Genomic DNA, 22,150 nt, shown 5'->3' with positions numbered 1-22,150 from the left:
GCCCACCAAACACATTAGACGGCAGTCAGATAGACAATGGATTGGCGGATTGTTTGACAGTCAGCCATCTTGGCCAGATCTCCCATACATAGGAGCACTCGATTGGCCAAGAACTCTTGTGTTGAATACGGGAACACAGGAGGAAAAACTACAGGATCTAAAGTGTGAAGTTGGATATGCCGAATCCTTAACTCCCCGGACAATCAATTGTCTGGGTTCTCAATATATGTTAAAGTGTTGGCTGAACTTGTCGATATCTACTGTGTATTAAAGCCTAACTTTTTACTGGTTTGTAAGTAAAAGAAAGTTGAGCCCTCATTTGCTTTGACTTACTGGATATTAGCTCAGACTGCATTTATGCAAAATTTCTAGAGGCTCCAATATAAATTTCTCGTTTGTACCGAACAATGATTTGTGACATTAGAAGATAGTAATGTCCTAATAGAGGAATAATTTGTTTTACATTTGGCACCCACATTAACACCTTATCTGCAGCTTTACATAAAATAATTTCTAATGGTTACAGGGGCTTATCAGTTATGAGATCTTTACTGAAATGTTACGCATCAGCCTCATTATGACAAAGTTATTATTAGTCTTCATTTAATCAACCAAGAAAGAACCTATTAGGTTATATTTCAAACTCCTGATTTAAAAGGTTGTGAATAGAGGATTTATCTCCGATCATTTCATTAGTGTTGTTATTAAAATCATTATAATATTATACCATCTTACCACGATAAGAATATTGAATTATCAATAGATGTCCATATGAGTGTAAAGAATAGTATAATGACTAAAATGCTTAAAAGTTTCAGAATATTTATAATTCAGAAACAGTGTAAGGCTGGCAGCAAAGTAAAGAATCATCTAAAGTCCTTTGATCATTTGGAACCTACAATTAGGCCATGTTCCCATATGCAGGGTTTGGTTAAAATTTGGGCAAATAAATCCAAACATAAAGTGATAAAAATTTGCAGTTAATTTATTTGCTGAACAATATACACAATGTAGACTTTTACAAGTCACAGCAAATAGATATGTGAGAATAACCTTCAAGGGAACATGTCAAGAAATATTTTAGCCCTAAACTGCTGCCTTAGTGTTATACATAATATTAACAGCTTTATAAAAGCTGTTCCTTTCTGAAATGAGCCTTGGAACATAAAGGACAAAACAACATTATAAAATAGTGTGCACTACATGTAGCGTCAATGAGACACTTCCAAAATAATGCTGCCATACATTAAAAACCAACTCCAGCAGCATCTGAAGAAAACACATTAAAGCAAGTTGTACTAGCCACAGTTTGAGCTGTGCACTGCGCAAGCACTGAGATGCCAAGATTGCATGACTTCAAGGAAGAGTGCCAACATGGATCTTTACAGGTGGTGCACACAACCTTAGAAAGTTGTTTTCTTGTGTATGCTTGAAGCCTCATTTCAGAGAGGGACAGCCACCCAAAGTCATTACTATTATATAGTATAGCACTATGGGGGTGGTTTAGAAACTGTGTATTTTTTATGGACTTGTATAGAGTATTCCGTATAGTACAAATGAGATAATATATGGTTTCTATCCAGTCCCTAAATTCTCACATAAAGGAATGTAGCTACAGAAAGTTGGGGGGAAGGGAGTAAATTATGTTGGTACTTCTGTCTATGATGACGTTGAAACTATTGTGATTTAATGGTTAGTGATTGACATTTTCCTTCAATGGTTATTTATCTTCACTTTTATATGCTGCTGTTTGTCAGTTAGGCTGCCAAATTTCAGCATGGAAGCTATAATTAATGATCTGTATGTTCCATCCCCTATTACCCCAAGTTGTGATTACAACATTGATTTTGTCCTTTGTGATGTTATTTTCATGTTGTATGTATGACAAAAGGTGTAACAATCCCGTAGTTCAGTGAACTAAGGGAAACAAGAAATCAGATATTAATGGTAGGGAACAGTGATGTTTCCAGTTACAGCTAGAACCTGCAGGTTACTATGGTCCTGACTAGAGTTGAACAGATTGATACACAAAGGACTAAGTTTGAGTCAAAGTTTCAGACAAATTGTTGAAATTTGATTTGCAAAAGAAAAGAAAACTTGCCAGGCACCATTTCCCACACCACTGAAGTGTCAAATATTGAGTTATTGTCATTTTGCATTGTCGCTTGTGTCTCCCAATAATGCCCTTTAGCTCTGACATCTTACGGACTATCATACCTCGTACAGTGGTGGTCAGTACCTGGGTCATCACAAATCAGTGGTTCCACAGTTTGTAAGGCATATTCGTTTTCCATCTCCAGAGTCACTCAGTAAGTCTCTCTCTTCCATAGAGTGTAAGCTCTTATGGTACTTTTTCAAATTTATTTGCCACAAACAGTTATTTTACAGAAAATTTGGTGTAGTTGGCAATTCAAATTACAAAAGATCTGCTTATTCTTATCCCTGACTGATTTCATGGCCTTTCTCAATATGTTTCAATCTAGCCAATCTTTCTTCACATCGGTGCAGATTAGGAGATTTTTTTTGGTTGAATCAACACCATCACATCATTCAAAACTTGTTTATTTCAATAACAATACCCAGTTTTAGGGATGGGATAAATCTAGATTTTAGCCTTCCCTCCTTCAATTTCAATGCTGTCATGGAAATTTTGACTTTCATTATTTTCTGTATTGTTTAGCAAACATTTGTTTTCTCTTTAAAAGTTTATATTCTTTGGCTTAACACTGAAACCTAACAGACTCACAATACTGGGGATTGCATCTTTGTTAGAGACAATATTGATATCAGGGGACTGCTTAAACAATTTATGCAAATGTATTTTTTGGACCAATTTATACATTCACATCTGTGATATTTTTTACATATATATATATATATATATATATATATATATATATATTTGGTTGTTTTTGTTACTTGCTGTCAGCTTGTTTTTTTTTGGAATACATAAGGCTTATTTGGGCTGAGTTCCGGGAATTAGATGACGACACAGATGAATGTATGTTTAAATAGTAGAACATTAATGTCATTGTGTATTCAGGCCTGAAGAAGCAGGATAAGGTGCGAAACGGCTACCGAGTGCACATACTTTGCTACTATTCCCATTGCCATTGACCCCATTTTTATTATGACTAAATAAAGAAGATTTTAATAAAATGGGAGAGTGCCGCTTAACCCCTTCACGACCTATGATGCCTACGTAGGCGTCATGAAAAGCAGTGCCCAAACGACCTATGACGCCTACGTAGGCGTCATGCTATAAATAGCCCCCCTGCGGGTCGGGTGACCGGGGTCACTGAAAGGTCACCCGACCCGCACACAAAGGACCCTTCAGAGTTAACACCTGGGGGTGTGGCTTAGCCCCCACGTGCCTACGATCGCTCTGATTGGCTGTTAAAAGTGAAACTGCCAATCAGAGCGATTGTAATATTTCACCAATGAAAATTGGTGAAATATTACAATCCAGCCATGGCCGATGCTGAAATAGCATCGGACATGGCTGGACACCGAGACCCGACCCCCCCCACACTGACTGACGGCACCGATCGGCTGCCGCCACCGTCTGACGGCACCGATCGGCAGCCGCCGTCATGATCTGCCCCTCCGCCTTCCCTCCGCCCCCCCAGCCCTCCTATCGCCCCTCCTATCACCCACTCTCACCCTCCTTTGTGCCTCCGACCTCCCGCTATCCGTCCCGGTGTCCTGCCGTCCAGCGTCATGGGCGCCGCCATCTTGCAAGATGGTGGGCGCATGCGCAGTGCGCCGAATCGAATCTGCAATGCTGCAGATTCATTAATTTATTTTGATCACTATGATAAACTTTCATAGTGATCAAAATAAATAAAAAGTAAATCACCGCCCCCCTTATCACCCCCATAGGTAGGGACAAATAATAAAATATATATTTTTTTTTTCCATTAGGGTTAGGTCCAGGGCTAGGGTTAGGGTTAGGGTTAGGGCTAGGGCTAGGGTTAGGGTTGGACTAAGGGTTAGGGTTGGACTAGGGGTTAGGGTTGGACTAGGGGTTAGGGTTGGACTAGGGGTTAGGGTTGGACTAGGGGTTAGGGTTGGACTAGGGGTTAGGGTTGGACTAGGGGTTAGGGTTGGACTAGGGGTTAGGGTTGGACTAGGTGTTAGGGTTGGACTAGGGGTTAGGGTTGGACTAGGGGTTAGGGTTGGACTAGGGGTTAGGGTTGGACTAGGGGTTAGGGTTGGACTAGGGGTTAGGGTTGGACTAGGGGTTAGGGTTGGACTAAGGGTTAGGGTTGAGTTTAGGGTTAGGGTTGGAATTGGGATTAGGGTTGGGTTGGGGTTGGGATTACGGTTAGGCTTGTGGTTAGGGTTAGAGTTGGGATTTCGTTAGAGGTGTGTTGGGATTAGGGTTGTGGTTAGGGTTATGATTAGGGTTAGGGGTGTGTTGGCGTTAGGGTTGGAGATAGAATTGAGGGGTTTCCACTGTTTAGGCACATCAGGGGCTCTCCAAACGCGACATGCAGCCACCATTTATTCCAGCCAATTTTCATTCAAAAAGTCAAACGGTGCTCCCTCCATTTCGAGCCCCAACGTGTGCCCAAACAGTGGTGTACCCCCACTTATGGGGTATCAGGGTACTCAGGAAAAATTGCACAACAACTTTGGGGGTCTAATTTCTCCTGTTACCCTTGGGAAAATAAAAAAATGGGGGCTAAAATAATTATTTTTGTGGAAAAAAAAGATTTTTTATTTTCACGGTTCTGCGTTATAAACTTCTGTGAAGCACTTGGGGGTTCAACGTGCTCACCACACATCTAGATAAGTTCCTTGTGGGGTCTAGTTTCCAAAATGGGGTCACTTGTGGGGGGTTTCCACTGTTTAGGTACATCAGGGGCTCTGCAAACGTAACATGACGCCCACAGACCATTCCATCAAGTCGGCATTTCAAAGCGTCACTACTTCCCTTCCGAGCCCCAACGTGTGCCCAAACAGTGGTCCCCCCCATATATGGGGTACCAGCGTACTCAGGACAAACTGGACAACAACTTTTGGGGTCCAATTTATCCTGTTACCCTTGTGAAAGTAAAAAATAGTGGGCTAAAAATCACTTTTTGAGGAAAAAAAATTATTTTTTTATTTTCACAGCTCTGCGTTATAAACTTCTGTGAAGCACTTGGGGGTTCAAAGTGCTGACCTCACATCTAGATTAGTTCCTTAGGTGATATAGTTTCCAAAATGGGGTCACTTGTGGGGGGTTTCCACTGTTTAGGTACATCAGGGGCTCTGCAAATGTAGCATGACGCCCACAGACCATTCCATCAAGTCTTCATTTCAAAGCGTCACTACTTCCCTTCCGAGCCCCAACGTGTGCCCAAACAGTGGTCCCCCCACTTATGGGGTACCAGCGTACTCAGGACACACTGGACAACAACTTTTGGGGTCCAATTTATCCTGTTACCCTTGTGAATATAAAAAATAGTGGACTAAAAATAATTTTTTGAGGAAAAAAAATATTTTTTTATTTTCACGGCTCTGGGTTATAAACTTCTGTGAAGCACTTGGGGGTTCAAAGTGCTCACCACACATCTATATTAGTTTCTTGGGTGATCTAGTTTCCAAAATGGGGTCATTTGTGTGTTTAGGTACATCAGGGGCTCTGCAAACATAACATGACGCCCACAGACCATTCCATCAAGTCGGCATTTCAAAACGTCACTACTTCCCTTCTGAGCCCCAACATGTGCCCAAACAGTGGTCCCCCCCACATATGTGGTACCAGCGTACTCAGGACAAGCTGGACAACAACTTTTGGGGTCCAATTTATCCTGTTACCTTTGTGAAAATAAAAAATAGCAGGCTAAAAATTTATTTTTTGAGGGAAAAAAATATTTTTATTTTAACGGCTCTGCGTTATAAACTTCTGTGTAGCACCTGGGGGTTCAAAGTGCTCACTATGCATCTAGATAAGTTCCTTAGGGGGTCTAGTTTCCAAAATGGGGTCATTTGTGGGGGAGCTCCAAAGTTTACGCACACAGGGGCTCTGCAAACACAACATGGTGTCCGCTAACGATTGGAGCTAATTTTCCATTCAAAAAGTCAAATGACGCTCCTTCCCTTCTGAGCCATGCCGTGCGCTCAAACAGTGGTTTTCCCCCACATATGGGGTACCAGTGTACTCAGGACAAACTGGACAACAACTTTTGGGGTCCAATTTATCCTGTTACCCTTGGGAAAATAAAAAATAGCGGGCTAAAAAATCATTTTTGAGGAAAAAAAATTATTTTTTTATTTTCACTGCTCTGCGTTATAAACTTCTGTGAAGCACTTGGGGGTTCAAAGTGCTCACCACACATCTAGATAAGTTCCTTCGGGGGCCTAGTTTCCAAAATGGGGTCGCTTGTGGGGGAGCTCCAATGTTTAGGCACACAGGGGCTCTCCAAATGCGACATGGTGTCCGCTAACGATAGGAGCTAATTTTCCAATCAAAAAGTCACATGGCGCTCCTTCCCTTCCGGGCCTTGCGGTGCGCCCAAACAGTGGTTTATGACCACATATGAGATATTGATGTACTCAGGAGAAATTGCCCAACAAATTTTAGGATCCATTTTATCCTGTTGCCCATGTGAAAATGAAAAAACTGAAGCCAAATAAAATTTTTGTGAAAAAAAAAAAAAGTACTTTTTTTTTTTTTACAGATCAATTTGTGAAGCACCTGGGGGTTCAAAGTGCATACTATGCATCTAGATAAGTTCCTTGGTGGGTCTAGTTTCCAAAATGGGCTCACTTGTGGGGGAGCTCCAATGTTTAGGCACACAGGTACTCTTAAAACAAGACATGGCAACCGCTAAACATTCAAGCATATTTTCCATTCAAAAAGTAAAATGGCGCTCCTTGCCTTCTGAGCCCTGCCGTGCGCCCAAACAGTGGTTTATGACCACATATGAGGTATCAGTGTACTCAGGAGAAATTGCCCAACAAATTTTAGGATACATTTTATCCTGTTACCCATGTGAAAATGAAAAAACTGATGCTAAAATAAAATTTTGGTTGGAAAAATTAAAATGTCCATTTTTTCATTCCATGTTGCTTTAGTTCCTGTGAAGCACCTGAAGGGTTAATCTTCTTGAATGTAGTTTTGAGTAGCTTGAGGGGTGCAGTTTTTAGAATGGTGACACTTTTGGGTATTTTCTGCCATTTAGACCCCTCAAAGTGACTTCAAATGTGAGGTGGTCCCTAAAAAAAAAATGGTTTTGTAAATTTTGTTGTAAAAATGAGAAATTGCTGGTCAACTTTTAACCCTTATAACTTCCTAACGAAAAAATATGTTTTTTCCAAAATTGTGCTGATGTAAAGTAGACATGTGGGAAATGTTATTTATTAACTATTTTGTGTCACATAACTCTCTGGTTTAACAGAATAAAAATTCAAAATTTGAAAATTGCAACATTTTCAAAATGTTCGCCAAATTTCCATTTTTTTCACAAATAAACGCAAAAATTGTCGACCTAAATATACCACTATCATGAAGCCCAATATGTCACGAAAAAACAATCTCGGAATCGCAAGGATGCGTTGAAGCGTTCCTGAGTTATTACCTCATAAATGGACATTGGTCAGAATTGCAAAAAATGGCCAGGTCATTAAGGTCAAAATAGGCTGGGTCATGAAGGGGTTAATAAAAACTATATGACTGTTTCTTCAACAGCTGAAAACCAACTTGTGCAGCAAAGGGAGTGTCATCTGGCTACAGAAATCACACTAGTGATTGCTCAATAGTGTCCTGATGGATATAAGACAGTGACAAGTTTTTTTTCTCTTTATCACACATTTTTATAGACTTTAACCTCCCATTTCAAGTAAAGATGAAGGAATTTGTTCGGATTTTGTCCCCGAATCTGATTTTGACATATTCGGGCCATATTTGAACACTATTCATGCCAAATGTATGTCTTATGACCGGTTCCGAACATATTAGGTAATTTCTACTCCCATTGACTCTAATGACGCTTGGCTGTGTTCGACGAATATTGCAAAAACAATATTTGAGTCAGATCATATTCAGAGCCAAATTCGAACAAATTCGCTCATCTTTAATTTCAATAAATAACTGATGTACATAGTCACAATGACCAGATCTCTGACCCCATTTTTTGTATTGAAGCATCTAATAAGCATATGCAAAGGTCGTTATGAAGGGAGAAGGAGCTGGGTTGATAAGGACATCAACTATTGGGGTTTGTGGATCCTGTATTATCAGTGATATATAAAAGTGCTCCCTGTCATTGTGATCCAGCCTCTGAAAATTCTTCCTAAAAGGACAGGAAGTATGGGTCTAAAAAAAGCCCTAATGGCAAGTATGAAAATTGCAAGATTACTTTTTTTTAAAAAAAAATACAGATTGTGATATGAAGCAAAAACATTGCCAACAATGTTTTTAAAAATAAAGTTAAAGCAAAAACCTGATTTAAACAATAAGTATTTTTTGCTAACAGCTTCCCTTTAACACTATAATAGATTTCTACACATAACCAATGTGTGCACTGTGGGGCTGCATCACATGTGCACTATGTTGCACCTCTATGTAGCACATTTTGGTTTCATGGCTAAAAGAAACTTGAAATAAAACTTTATATTGTAAAATTCTGGAAGCAGTGTATTGCTGTAATTGACAGCGATGTCAATGTTATTTATGCTCTCCGTGTGAATTTTCTTTGCATACTGTATATCACTAAATATTCCATAACTGATCTTCTCGTGTTTCCACGCTCTGCTAACCTACCTAAACCCAATATTGCAATTTTCTTGGAGAGTTTATCCATATCTCCTGAGAAGCATGTTCACTGTCTTGGGGTAATATTTGACACAGAACTTTCTTCTATTCTTTATATCCAATGTCACCTGCATTTTAAAAACATCTCCATAATCCAAACTTTTCCCACCTTTGAAAATACAGAACCTCTTAATATTTCTCTTATTCATTCTCATCTGGACTACTGCAAGTCTCTTTTGATCGGTTTTCCTCTTACCAAACTTTCTCCTCTCCAATACATTCTGAATGCAGCAGCCAGGGTTGTATTTCTGTCCAGCTACTACACGGATGCCTCCACCTAATTCCATTCATTGCGCTCGTTACCCATTCGCTGCAGAGTCCAATATAAACTTATCTCTATCGCTTTATTTGAAATTCCTATTTATTATAATGATTGCTGGACCACACCTGACAAGCATGTTTTACCTATTGTGCCCCTCTTATTTCCTGAAAAATTATAAGCTTGCGGAGAAAGGCCCTCACTGCACCAGTAACTGTTGAAATATGTGTTACTCTGTAATGTCTTTATTGTCTGTACATGTCTCTGCTTAATTGTAAAGTGCTGCGGAATATGTTGATGCTCTACAAATAAAATTTTTGTTATTACTGAAATATTCTCTTTTATGCAAGCAGTGTATATCATTAACGCCTTTCCTACAATGGACGTAATATTCCGTCCATGTGACCTGGGACCTAAGTCCCAAGGACGAAATAGTACGTCTAATGCGATCAGCTGCGCTCACGGGGAGAGCGCAGCTGATCGCGGCCGGGTGTCAGCTGATTATGACAGATGACACCCGGCACAATGTGTCAGGGGAAGTCACTGACCGCCCCCGACACATTAACCCCTTGCACACTATGATCAAACATGATCGCGGTGTACCGGGGGTTAAAGGAAGCATCGGCAGGGAGGGGGCTCATCCGTGCTTCCCTGCGACCCCCACAGCAGCGCGATGTGCAGCGACGCTGCGGGGGTTGCCTTCCATGCAGGTCCCCGGATCCAATATGGCGACAGGGACCTTCGGGGGCCTGCAGGGAGCTGACTACCTCACTGCCCGCAGAGCGCAGGCATGAGGAAGCCTGCAGCAGTGCCTGTGACAGATCGCTGATCTGTCACAGCGATCTGTGATGTGACAGATCACAGCGATCTGTCACAGGACAGTGATGTCCCCCATGGGACATTATAATAAAGTAAAGAAAATATATATATATATATATATATATATATATATTCCCTAATAAATTCATTTTTTGAAAATAAAAAACCAAAAAAACAATAAAAGTACACATATTTGGTATCGCCGCGTCCGTAATGACCCACCCTATAAAACTGTCCCATTAGTTAACCCCTTTAGCGAACCCCTTAAAAAATAAAAATAAAAAACGAAGCAAAAAATAATGATTTATTATCATACCGCCGAACAAAAAGTGCAATAACGCACGATCAAAAAGACACATATAAATATCCATAGTACCGCTGAAAACGTCATCTTGTCCCTCAAAAAACAAGCCACTACACAGCATCATCAGCAAAAAAATAAAAAAGTTATAGCTCGTAGTATAAAGTGCTGCAAAAATAAATATTTTTTATATAAAATTGTTTTCATTGCATAAAACCTCCAAAACATAAAAAAAACATAAGTGAGGTATCGCTGTAACCGTACTGACCCGAAGAATAAAACTGCTTTATCAATTTTACACGGAACAGTGTAAACGCACCCCCCAAAAGAATTTCATGAAACGCTGGTTTTTGTTCATTCTGCGTCCCAAAAATCGGAATAAAAAGCGATCAAAAAATGTCACGTGCCCGAGAATGGTACCAATAAAAACGTCAACTCGTTCTGCAAAAAATAAGACCTCATGTAACTCGGTGGGTCAAAATATGGAAAAATTATAGCTCTCAAAATTTGGTGATGCATAAACTATTTTTACAATAAAAAGCGTCTTTTAGCGTATGAGAGCTGCCAAAAATAAAAACCCGCCATAAATAGTAAATCAAACCCCCCTTTATCACCCCCTTAGTTAGGGAAAAATAATGAAACATAAAAAATGTATTTATTTCCATTTTCCCATAAGAGCTAGGGTTAGGGTTACGGCTAGGGTGAGAGATAGGGTTAGGGCTAGGGTTAGGGTTGGAGTTAGAATTGGGGGATTTCCACTCTTTTGGCACATCAGGGGCTTTCCAAACACGATATGGTGTCCGATCTCAATTCCAGCCAAAAAAGTTAAATGGCGCTGCTTCCCTTCCGAGCTCTGCCATGTGCCCAAATAGTGGTTTACTCCCATATATGGGGTATCAGCGTACTCAGGACAAATTGCACAATAACTTTTGGGGTCCTGTTATTCTTGGGAAAATAAAAATTGGTGGTGAAAAGATCATTTTTGTGGAAAAAATATGATTTTTTTAATTGTGCGGCTGTACGTTTTAAAACTTCTGTGAAGCCATCGGGGGTTCAAAGTGCTCACCACATATCTAGATAAGTTCCTTGGGGAGTCTAGTTTCCAAAATGGGGTCACTTGTGGGCGGTTTCCACTGTTTAGGCACATCAGGGGCTCTCCAAACGTGGCATGGCGTCCAATCTGAATTCCAGGCAATTTTGCAGTGAAAAAGTCAAACGGCGCTCCTTCCCTTCCGAGCTCTGCCATGCACCCAAACAGTGGTTCCCCCCACCTATCAGGTATCGGCATACTCAGGACAAATTGCACAATAACTTTTCCAGTCCAATTTCTCCTGATATGTGGCACCCCTGAGGATTCAGTCGCCACAGCGGTACTGCACCTCCTCCTGAGGTGTGGTACCCCACCATTCAGGTAAGGTGGAGACACCTGACCACACTCCAACACCTGCATCCCACACAACATAGTAGTGTAGCAAAGCACCTTTGGTGGCTCCCTGCTTGGAACACGAGGAGTGCTGGGAGGTGGGTGGAGCTCAGTCTGCACAAGAGAGCAGGGGATTATTAGGACGAGGTCAGTCTGACGAGGTTAGTCTGTGAGAGAAGATCCCCTGAGAGGGATGCATTGAAGGAAGTGCTGCAGCAGGCCTCAGTGACCTGGGTCTGCTGGCACAGGAAAGAGATATTCAGAAAGCCTAACTCTCCATAAGAAAGATAGTTTTGTACGGAACGTAAGGAGAAGAAGAGAACTAAGGATTAGGGTTAGAGCGGAGTCCTTCCTCAAGTTATAAGCGCTAGGCCGGGGTCCGGTCCCCAAGGTTGTATGGATTCTAATGGTCCCGCACCAGACACCGGAGGAATAGAAGTTGTCACCACTTTATTCACACACAAGACTTGGGGGCACAACAGCAACGTGAGTGAGCCGAGACTTTGTAGCAAGGAGTCCCCGAAGCAGGCTACAGCTGTCTGCCGTACAAGTAGAGTTCTAAGAATATCTGAAAGGAGGAACTTCAATGTAACTCAGTACTATGAGTACTTCAAATAGGCACTAGAAGGGAGACGTTCAGGAAAGGCACATGTTGGCGGAGTGTTGGAACGGAGTACTTCATATTGGCTAGAAGTTGGCTGAGCTCCTGACCTAGAGGACACGGTACGGATGCGGGCACCTGTACGCACAACAGACTGTGAGTAAAGCTTTTCAACTACATGCCCTGGTGTCCTCCACTTATTCCTGCACCAACACACTCAGCACTGCTATATCGCTGTGCCTAACACGGCACCATCTACGTCTCCTCACTCTCTCCCCATCTACACTGGCCTGGGACTACAGCCCTACCTGTGGAGGGCCACAACATCATTGCTGCACCACACCATCTGTCCCAGAGGATCTGTCTGCAGCGTCGGCTTAACATCTCCATTGCCGAACACCACAGGTGGCGTCACGAATCATTCACTCATAAACTTTAATCAGCCATGCTTAACACCATTACTTTTACATGGGCGGCCAGGGCCACGGACCGGGTCACCGCTGCTGTGACACTTCCCTCTGAGATACCGGCCCGGTACCGATTACCCCACGGCCCTGGCGGGCAACCCAGATACTCTTGGTAAAATAAAAAAATTGAACCTGAAGTAATTTTTTTGGGGAAAAAAAGTTAAATGTTCATTTTTTTGTAAACATTCAAAAAATTCCTGTGAAGCACCTGAAGGGTTAATAAACTTCTTGAATGTGGTTTTGAGCACCTTGAGGGGTGCAGTTTTTAGAATGGTGTCACTTTTGGGTATTTTCTATCATATAGACCCCTCAAAGTGACTCCAAATGTGATGTGGTCCGTAAAAATAAAATGGTGTTGTAAAAATGAGAAATCGCTGGTCAACTTTTAACCCTTATAACATCTTAACAAAAAAAAATTTTGGTTCCCAAATTGTGCTGATGTAAAGTAAACATGTGGGAAATGTTACTTATTAAGTTTTTTGAGTGCCATATCTCTGTGATTTAAGAGCATAAAAATTCTAAGTTGGAAAATTTCCATTTTTTTCACAAATAAACGCAAGTTATATGAATGAAATTTTACCACTAACATGAAGTACATTATGTCTTGAGAAAACTATGTCAGAATCACCGGGATCCATGGAAGCGTTCCAGAGTTATTACCTCATAAAGGGACAGTGGTCAGAATTGTAAAAATTGGCCCGGGAGTTAACGTGCAAACCAACCTTGGTAGTGAAGGGGTTAATATGGGCATAGTTGACCTTTTCTTTTCTATTCTGCCAAATAAAGTTATTTATTTCTGAAGTTTTATTTCGCATGAATTGAGAATTTAGATTGTTAGTCCCAATGGAGAAAGCAAAGCTGATGTCTCTAAAGCGCTGTGGAAATAACGGTGCTATATATGTGAGTAACATAATAACAATTATTTTTATTATTATTGAGGAGAGGGATCATTTCACTGCCATTTTAAATCTATAAAACATATTAGAAAATAGAAAGAATAAATGTCTTGAGTGCGGCAACCTTGCCTAATCAGGATAGTGGAAATGAAGACTGTTTGTTCAGTACTTGAGAATATTCAGAAATGTATGAGTTCATATTTCTACAAAACAAAGTTTGTTAAACTGTAAGGTTAATGATAACCTAGGTATGTAATATAGGGATGGGCGAATCTACTCGTTAGGACTCGTTACTCTGCGAGTAGTAGGGGACTCGCAGGAGTCGGTACTCTGCGAGTTTCCAAACGATTACTCGCACAGTAACGAGTCCAATGCAAATAAGACTATGTGCACACGTACCGGAACTCTCGCGGAAATTACCGCGAGAATTCCGGAATTCCATTCCGCGGGAAAATCGCATTTTAAATTCCCGTGATTTTCCCGCGGAAAAACTAGCATTTTGCAAGCGTAATTAGCTTGCAAAATGCTAGCATTTTCCAAGCGATCTGTAGCATCGCTTGGAGAACTGATTGACAGGTTGGTCACACTCTTCAAACATAATGTTTGACAAGTGTGACCAACTTTTTACTACTGAGGCCGCCTATGCAGCATCAGTAGTTAAAGATAAAATGTAAAAAAAAATAAAAAATGGTGTTATTCTTCGCGATCCCGCGAGAACGGACGCCATCGCGGGCATTTTCGCAAAGGACTACTGGGAACGGATGCGTGGAGAGGCGGGAAGGCTGCGCGGGATGTCGGAGGGTGAGAATAACAATATTTTTTATTTTTAAATTCTATTTTTTACAGGGATATGGTACCCAAAGCCCGGAGGACAGTCTCCTCCTCTCCTCCGGACCGTGGGTACCATCCGCAATTGTTCTGCTTACTTTCCGCATGGTGTGCACAGCCACATGCGGGAAGTAAGCGGAACAAAAAAAATGGCAGCACAGGAATCGCTGCAATACTCGCATCCCCATTCATTAACATTGGACTCGCTAGACTCGCAACGAATAGCGAGTTTCCGAGTCGGACTCGTTAGAGTCTAGCGATTCCGAGTATTTCAGGATTTGCCCATCCCTAATGTAATATGATAATTACTTCACTGGAATGAGAGCTAGAGATAGTTACATTTAGTATAACAGATTTACATGTGTTTATTAGAAAATAGGCCAATTCTCCAAATGTTGAATTATCATTGACTAAGTGAGGGAAAGCAACTTGAGGTGAGATTAGTGAAAGGATTTTATAATTGGCCTATTAACCAATTCTGTGTTATTTGTCACACACATGAATTCCAAAATAGTTACAATTTCAACCAATTCTTATTTAGCATGACAAGTACAATGTTAGGCGCCAGGATTCTCCTTCTGCACAGGAGGAATCCCAAGCCATGTCTTCTCCTGCTGTCTCCCATTCAATCTCGGCCACAGCGGATCCTGCTCAGCAGAGATGTCGGTCTCTGCGTATTGCTCAGAACCATGCTGTGCAATTGATTGCTGCTGCCTCTCCAGGTTCAGCTATAGCAATCAACAGCAAACAGCAGCGAGCAGCCGTTCCTGAGACTAAGTCTGGGTTTTGCCCTACTAAGCATGCTCGTGAGGTGGCAACCTCTCATTGGTGGTCAGCAGTCAGCTGCTCAGGCCCTCAAGCGAGCCCGGATTGGTCCACTAGCAAGGTCCTGGCAGACTGGGATCTATAAAAGGATCTCATAGCCGCACAGCCGTGCACTAGTATAGACCATGCTGTGTTTGTGCTGAATGCAAGTATGATTGTCTCTGGTGACTGACTCATTATGAAAACCTTCCCTTGGTATGCATGTGTTGTTCAGCCCTGCCAGCTAGTGCTTAGGCTGGTAGTGCAGGTAGGAGGCAGAGTCAGTGCCTAGCGTCAGCGCCAAGTAGTGCGACACTGTGCGCATAGAGTGGATCCGGTCAGACTCTTGCCCCAGTGTTCTAGGGGTTGGGCCTAGAGACCTCACTTGCACCATATCTGCTGTGCCCTGTGACATTCAAAAGGGAACAGCATTCTTTTACGTTGTTGCTGTGTCTATGTGGAGCAGCAGAGTTCGCCGCTATTCATACAAACTGGGTGACATTTATCTCGCGTGTTTTCGGTGCTCAACCGCCATCTTGTTCTGCCATTACTTAGCGGCAGGTTCCATCTCTGTACGGTGGATCCCGGGTTGCAAACGCACCTTATTATTATACTTTGATTGGTGCGTTCCGCCAACCCTAACATACAATTCTTCTATAACAAGTACAAAACTTAATGATGACAGGGAACAACTCTGTCTGTTCCATTACTTTTTTCTAAATATATCTGTATATCTGAAAGACAAATTGAAATATAAATCTTAACCAAAGGTTTGGAAAATAATGTAATTATGAATTACTTTACTCCTTAACGACTACCGATACATCTTTTAACAGCCGCAATTAAGAATACTTATACCTCAGCGCCGCTTTTTAATGGCGCTGAGAAATAAGTGTATAGCGCCCCCCAGAGTAGGAATTTCTCCAGGGTCTCGACCCCAGAAAACACGATTCGGGTCGGTTTTTACCGACCCCAGTGTTGCAATCACCATTATTAACGGAATAACGGTGACTGCAAAAAAAATCCGATTTCCCATTTAATTTCTCTCTCCTCTGATGTGATCACACATCTAGGTCAGAGGAGGGAGAAATGGAGTCCCCCAATTCCCCCCGATACCTCCGGTGTTCCTGGACCCTCCTGTATCCCCACGGGATTTCCCCTGGCCAGCAACATCTTCTTCCAGGAAGAAAATGGCAGGCGCATGCGCAGTGCGCCTGCCGAGATCTGCCAGCCGGCACCTGGCGACAATAGGACATTTTTCCTATTGGTTAATTTTGATCACTGTGATAGACCCTATCACAGTGATCAAAATAAAAAAATAGTAAATCAAACCCCCCTTAGTTAGGTAAAAATAATACAATTAAAAATGTATTTATTTCCATTTTTCCATTAAGATTAGGGTTGGGCTAAAGTTTGGGTTAGGGTTGGGCTAGGGTTAGAGTTGGGCTAAAGTTAGGGTTGGGCTAAGGTTAGGGTTGGGCTAAGGGCTGTGTTGGGCTAAAGTTAGAGTTGGGAACATAGAGAAACTCAAAAAGACACATCATGAAAAATAGCCTCACCAAAACCTTGTCAAATGACAAATGCACCAGCAGGATGCAGCAGGCCCCAACTGATAAAGGCTGGAGCAGCACAGGTGCACTCTACTGATGAGAACAACCACTCACTCACTGAAATAATGGAGGGGTTGGCTGCCTAGTAGAAAAAAATGCACACAGATAGGGCTTGCATAGGACACTAGTCACACAGGTAAGTGTGATGCAAAGTGTCTGGATAACAGCCTATTGATAACCCCCATAGTATTAGCAGGCGGGATGTCCAGCAATATGTATGCAACACACAGAAAACCAAGCCAACATAAAGGGACCTGGCTGCATCCTGCAAAAAATTATAAAAAGTGCAATAAAAAGATGAAAAAATAATGCATATGATAAATACATTAAATGAGGTATTGATTACTATTTTGGCCAAAACAGATAAGCTCGCAACCCAACGCCAAGGGTCCCCATGTTAGGAGTGGCGGAAGGCACTAAATAAAAATTATGAATAAAGTGCCTTCGCTACCCGGGGTCCACCGTGCGGCAGATGGTAAGACCGCTGCTAGGAGATGGCAGAATATAAGGCGGTAGAGTGCACGGGGTTAACGTCACCCTGGTGCACTAGGCAAGCTCAGTTTAGCTCACAGAGCTGCCAGGATAAACAGAAATGCAAAAGTGCTGAGTCTGTTTAACTCACAGAGGCTCAGCTACACAGACGCAGTAACTGGTCACAGGAGAGGCGTGAGCTGACGGCACCAACTCCATCTAGACCTACCGTATACATCTGTGACAGAGACGTCGCAACTGCGAACGTACACTGTGCTGCTACAGCAGCGCGGCAGGAACGCAACCACTAAGAAAACGCTGCTATCAGGCAAGCGCAATATGGATGCTAGGCTGCTGAGGCAGGGATGCAAATGGCGCGCTGGCGCAGTAACTGACTAAGACCGACACACTGTCACCATTCGTAATAACCAAGGGAAGGGGTTTCATAATAAGTCCGTCACCAGTCCATGCATCCATCACCATACACACACAGCATAATATGCTACACTAGCACATGGCGGAAAGGCCATGCGCACTTTTTATAGCGCACGGGACCTTCTGGAAATCTCCAGGAGTCCAGGAAGAGCCAATAGGATCTGGAGCGGGACCTGAGCACCTGACTCCCGAAGTCCAATAGGAACTCGTCCCGTGAGCATGCCCAATAGATGGAATAAAGGACTCAGCCTCTGGAGACAGTTGTTGTGAGACCATCTCCTCAGCAATCCCTTCTGCTGCAGCAGATGGGCAAGAGACTGCAGCATGTGAGAATCTGGGTTTCTGTATAGACGTGTCAGAAACCAGATTCCTAACATTACCCCCCCTCCTAGGGCCCCCCCTCCCTGGACCTTCTGATCCATCACCCTGTGCCTAGCGGTGGCACAGGGCTCAAACTCGCCTATAGATGAGCTTGGTGTCCTGGTAGGTGACTTGGTAACCCGGGACACATGGAAGGTACCAGCGGAGGCAAGGTCGCCTGGTTTCAGGAGGGAAATCTAGGAAATGGCTGGAGTGGGAGTGGCCGTTCCACGCCGCCGTGTATCGACGGTCGTCGCCCCACTCCGCCTAGAGAGGCTATGCTGAGCACAAGAGGTACGTGCCTGAATGAACCTCTTAACATCCCGAGCCCTATGAGGCCACCAATATGTTCCGGCTAAGAGCTTCGAGACCTGCATGTAGCCTCGGTGGTGAGACGCATGCGCCCAAGCGAGTACCTGAGCCCTAAGATGAGGAGGGACAAAGGTCTTGACAACCGGCTCAGACTCAGACCATTGCGGGGAGCTGGCTTCCGGAGAAACCGCACATACGTGGTGACAAACGCAAACAGATTCCTGGTCTGAGCCCGTGTTAAGATCGGTACGAGACACCTCCATGGGCTCAGGAGGTAGGACCTCTGGCTCAGGTGGCTCCAGCAGCTCGAAAAATTTGGGAAGCGGAGTACCCTTCCGTTTTGAGTGAGCACGCTCTAAGCCGCGCTCCGAAAAATGGAGGTCAATGCGCGAGGAGATGGAAATCAACTCTTCGAAGGTCGTAGGAATCTCTCTGGTAGAAAGAGCGTCTTTAACATGCTCCGCTAACCCTTTCCAAAAGACAGGGATAAGGGCCCTATCAGCCCACTCCAACTCGGACGCCAGTGTCCGAAACATACGGCATACTTGCTCACCGAGAGGGATCCCTGAGAGAGTGCAAGTAGCTGCAGGGAGGTGTCATGCGTGACCCGTGGGCTGAGGAAAACCTGCTTGATGGCCATCAGCAGGTGCGCTGTGGTTTGTATATCGGGATCACCACGCTCCCATAACGGCGTAGCCCATTCCAGAGCCATGCCCGACAATAGGGATATAATGAATGCCACCTTGGCCCGTTCCGTAGGGAATTGTGCAGCCAGCAGCTCAAGATGGATCGAGCACTGGCTGATAAAACCCCTACAGGAGGCGCCATCCCCGGAAAACTTATTGGGCAACGGGAGGCGGGTAACTGTCGGCGCAAGGGTGGACACGGACAAATGCGCTACTGCATCTGTTAACGCCTGTACGGCAGCATCAGTAACTTGTGCAGCTAAAAGAGATTTCTCAAGAGCGGCCACCCGGTCGCCAAGCTGCTTAACACATTGCAACAATTGCTGCTGATCTGCCATCCCTAGCCAGACCCTGGCGCTAGTGTAATGTTAGGAGTGGCGGAAGGCACTAAATAAAAATTATGAATAAAGTGCCTTCGCCACCCGGGGTCCACCATGCGGCAGATGGTAAGACCGCTGCTAGGAGATGGCAGAATATAAGGTGGTAGAGTGCACGGGGTTAACGTCACCCTGGTGCACTAGGCAAGCTCAGTTTAGCTCACAGAGCTGTCAGGATAAACAGAAATGCAAAAGTGCTGAGTCTGTTTAACTCACAGAGGCTCAGCTACACAGACGCGGTAACTGGTCACAGGAGAGGCGTGAGCTGACAGCACCAACTCCATCTAGACCTACCGTATACGTCTGTGACAGAGACGTCGCAACTGCGAACGTACACTGTGCTGCTACAGCAGCGCGGCAGGAACGCAACCACTAAGAAAACGCTGCTATCAGGCAAGCGCAATATGGACGCTAGGCTGCTGAGGCAGGGATGCAAATGGCGCGCTGGCGCAGTAACTGACTAAGACCGACACACTGTCACCATTCGTAATAACCAAGGGAAGGGGTTTCATAATAAGTCCGTCACCAGTCCATGCATCCATCACCATACATACACAGCATAATATGCTACACTAGCGCATGGTGGAAAGGCCATGCGCACTTTTTATAGCGCACGGGACCTTCCGGAAATCTACAGGAGTCCAGGAAGAGCCAATAGGATCCAGAGCGGGACCTGAGCACCTGACTCCCGAAGTCCAATATGAACTCGTGCCGTGTGCATGCCCAATAGATGGAATAAAGGACTTAGCCTCTGGAGACAGTTGTTGTGAGTCCATCTCCTCAGCAATCCCTTCTGCTGCAGCAGATGGGCAAGAGACTGGGTTTCTGTATAGACGTGTCAGAAACCAGATTCCTAACACTCCATTAACTTGCGAGTGCTAACACTAATTTCAAAACAGCTAACATAGAGAAACTCAAAAAACACATCATGAAAAATAGCCTCACCAAAACCTTGTCAAATGACAAATGCACTAGCAGGATGCAGCAGGTCCCCACTGATAAACCACCTACTCACCTAAATAATGGAGAGGTTGGCTGCCTAGTAGAAAAAATGCACACCGATAGGGCTTCCATAGGATGCTAGGGTACCTGCTGCATCCTGCTAATGCATTTCTCATTTGACAAGATTTTGGTGAGGTCATTTTTCATGATGTTTTTTTTTAAGTTAGGGTTAGGCTAAAGTTAGGATTGGGCTAGGGTTAGGTTTGTGGTTATGGTTGGGATTATGGTTAAAGTTGGGATTAGTGTTAGGGGTGTGTTAGGCTTATGTTTGTGATTAGGGTAAGAGTTAGGATTGAGATTAGGGTTAGAGGTGTTGGAGTTAAAATTTGGGGGGTTCCACTGTTTAGGTACATCAGGGGATCTCCAAATGCGACATGGCACCACCACTGATTCCAGCCAATTTTGCATTTAAAAAGTCAAACGGTGCTCCCTCCCTTCTGAGTCTGCCATGCGCCCAAACAGTGACTTTCCCCACACATACGGGGTATTGACGTACTCAGGAGAAATTGCATAACAAATTTTGTGGTCCATTTTCTCTTGACACCCTTGTGAAAATAAAAAAAATTGGTTCCAAAGTAAACTTTTTGTGAAAAAAGTAAAATGTTCATTTTTTTTCTTTCCACATTGCTTTAGTTCGCGTGAAGCACGTGAAGGGTTAATAAACTTCTTGAATGTGGTTTTGTATAGCTTGAGGGGTGTAGTTTTGTAGTTTTTAGAATGGTGTCAGTTTTGGGTATTTTCTATTATATTGACCGCTCAAACTCACTTCAAATGTGAGGTGGTCCCTAAAAAAATGGTTTTGTAAATTTTGGTGGAAAAATGAGAAATTGCTGGTCAACTTTTAACCCTTATAATATCTTAACAAAAAAAATTATGTTTCCAAAATTGTGTTGATATAAAGTAGACATGTGGGAAATGCTATTTATTAACTATTTTGTCTGACATCACTCTCTGATATTAAGGGTACAAAAAATTAAAAGTTTGAAAATTGCAAAATTTTCAAAATTTTGGCCAAATTTCAATTGTTTTCATAAATAAATGCAAATTATATCGAATAAATTTTACCACTAACATGAAGTACAATATGTCATGAAAAACAGCCTTAGAATCAGTGGGATCCGTTGAAGCGTTCCAGAGCTATAACCTCATAAAATGATAGTGGTCAGAATTGTAAAAATTGGCTTGGTCATTAAGTACCAAATTGGCTCTGTCTCTAAGGGGTTAAAGCATCCTTAAGTTCAAAGCTCATCAACAAATAATGAAGATGTGACCCAAATGCACCCTATCAAAAGTCCACCCTGCATCCGAAGCAAGAAGCAGAGAAGGTGTCCGGGATTAAAGAGCCAACTGAATCAGGCCTCCAGATCTTGGAAAATGTGTGCAATAATTGTACCTAATGTTAAAATAGCTAAAGGCAGCAATTCAACAGAATTTACAACAGAAAATAAATTGTAGCTAAGAAAATGTGAAAACTATATAAACACTATCTTTAATAACAATATCTTTAATAACTGTGAGAAAAATTTGGTTTAGTTGAATAATCTGTTACAAATATCTCTGCATCTCACTCATTTTCATTATTTGGATATCTTCATTATTTCAAATCTCCAAAGATATAATCCAATATTCCTTCTCTTAAAGGGACCTCCATTTTCTATAATACAACATTTCATTCCTTTTCTTTTTCAAAATC

This window comes from Dendrobates tinctorius, unplaced genomic scaffold (assembly GCF_039654945.1).
Source record: "Dendrobates tinctorius isolate UK_male_01 unplaced genomic scaffold, ASM3965494v1 ptg000125l, whole genome shotgun sequence".
Taxonomy (NCBI): domain Eukaryota; kingdom Metazoa; phylum Chordata; class Amphibia; order Anura; family Dendrobatidae; genus Dendrobates; species Dendrobates tinctorius.
This window is presented reverse-complemented; position numbering follows the sequence as displayed.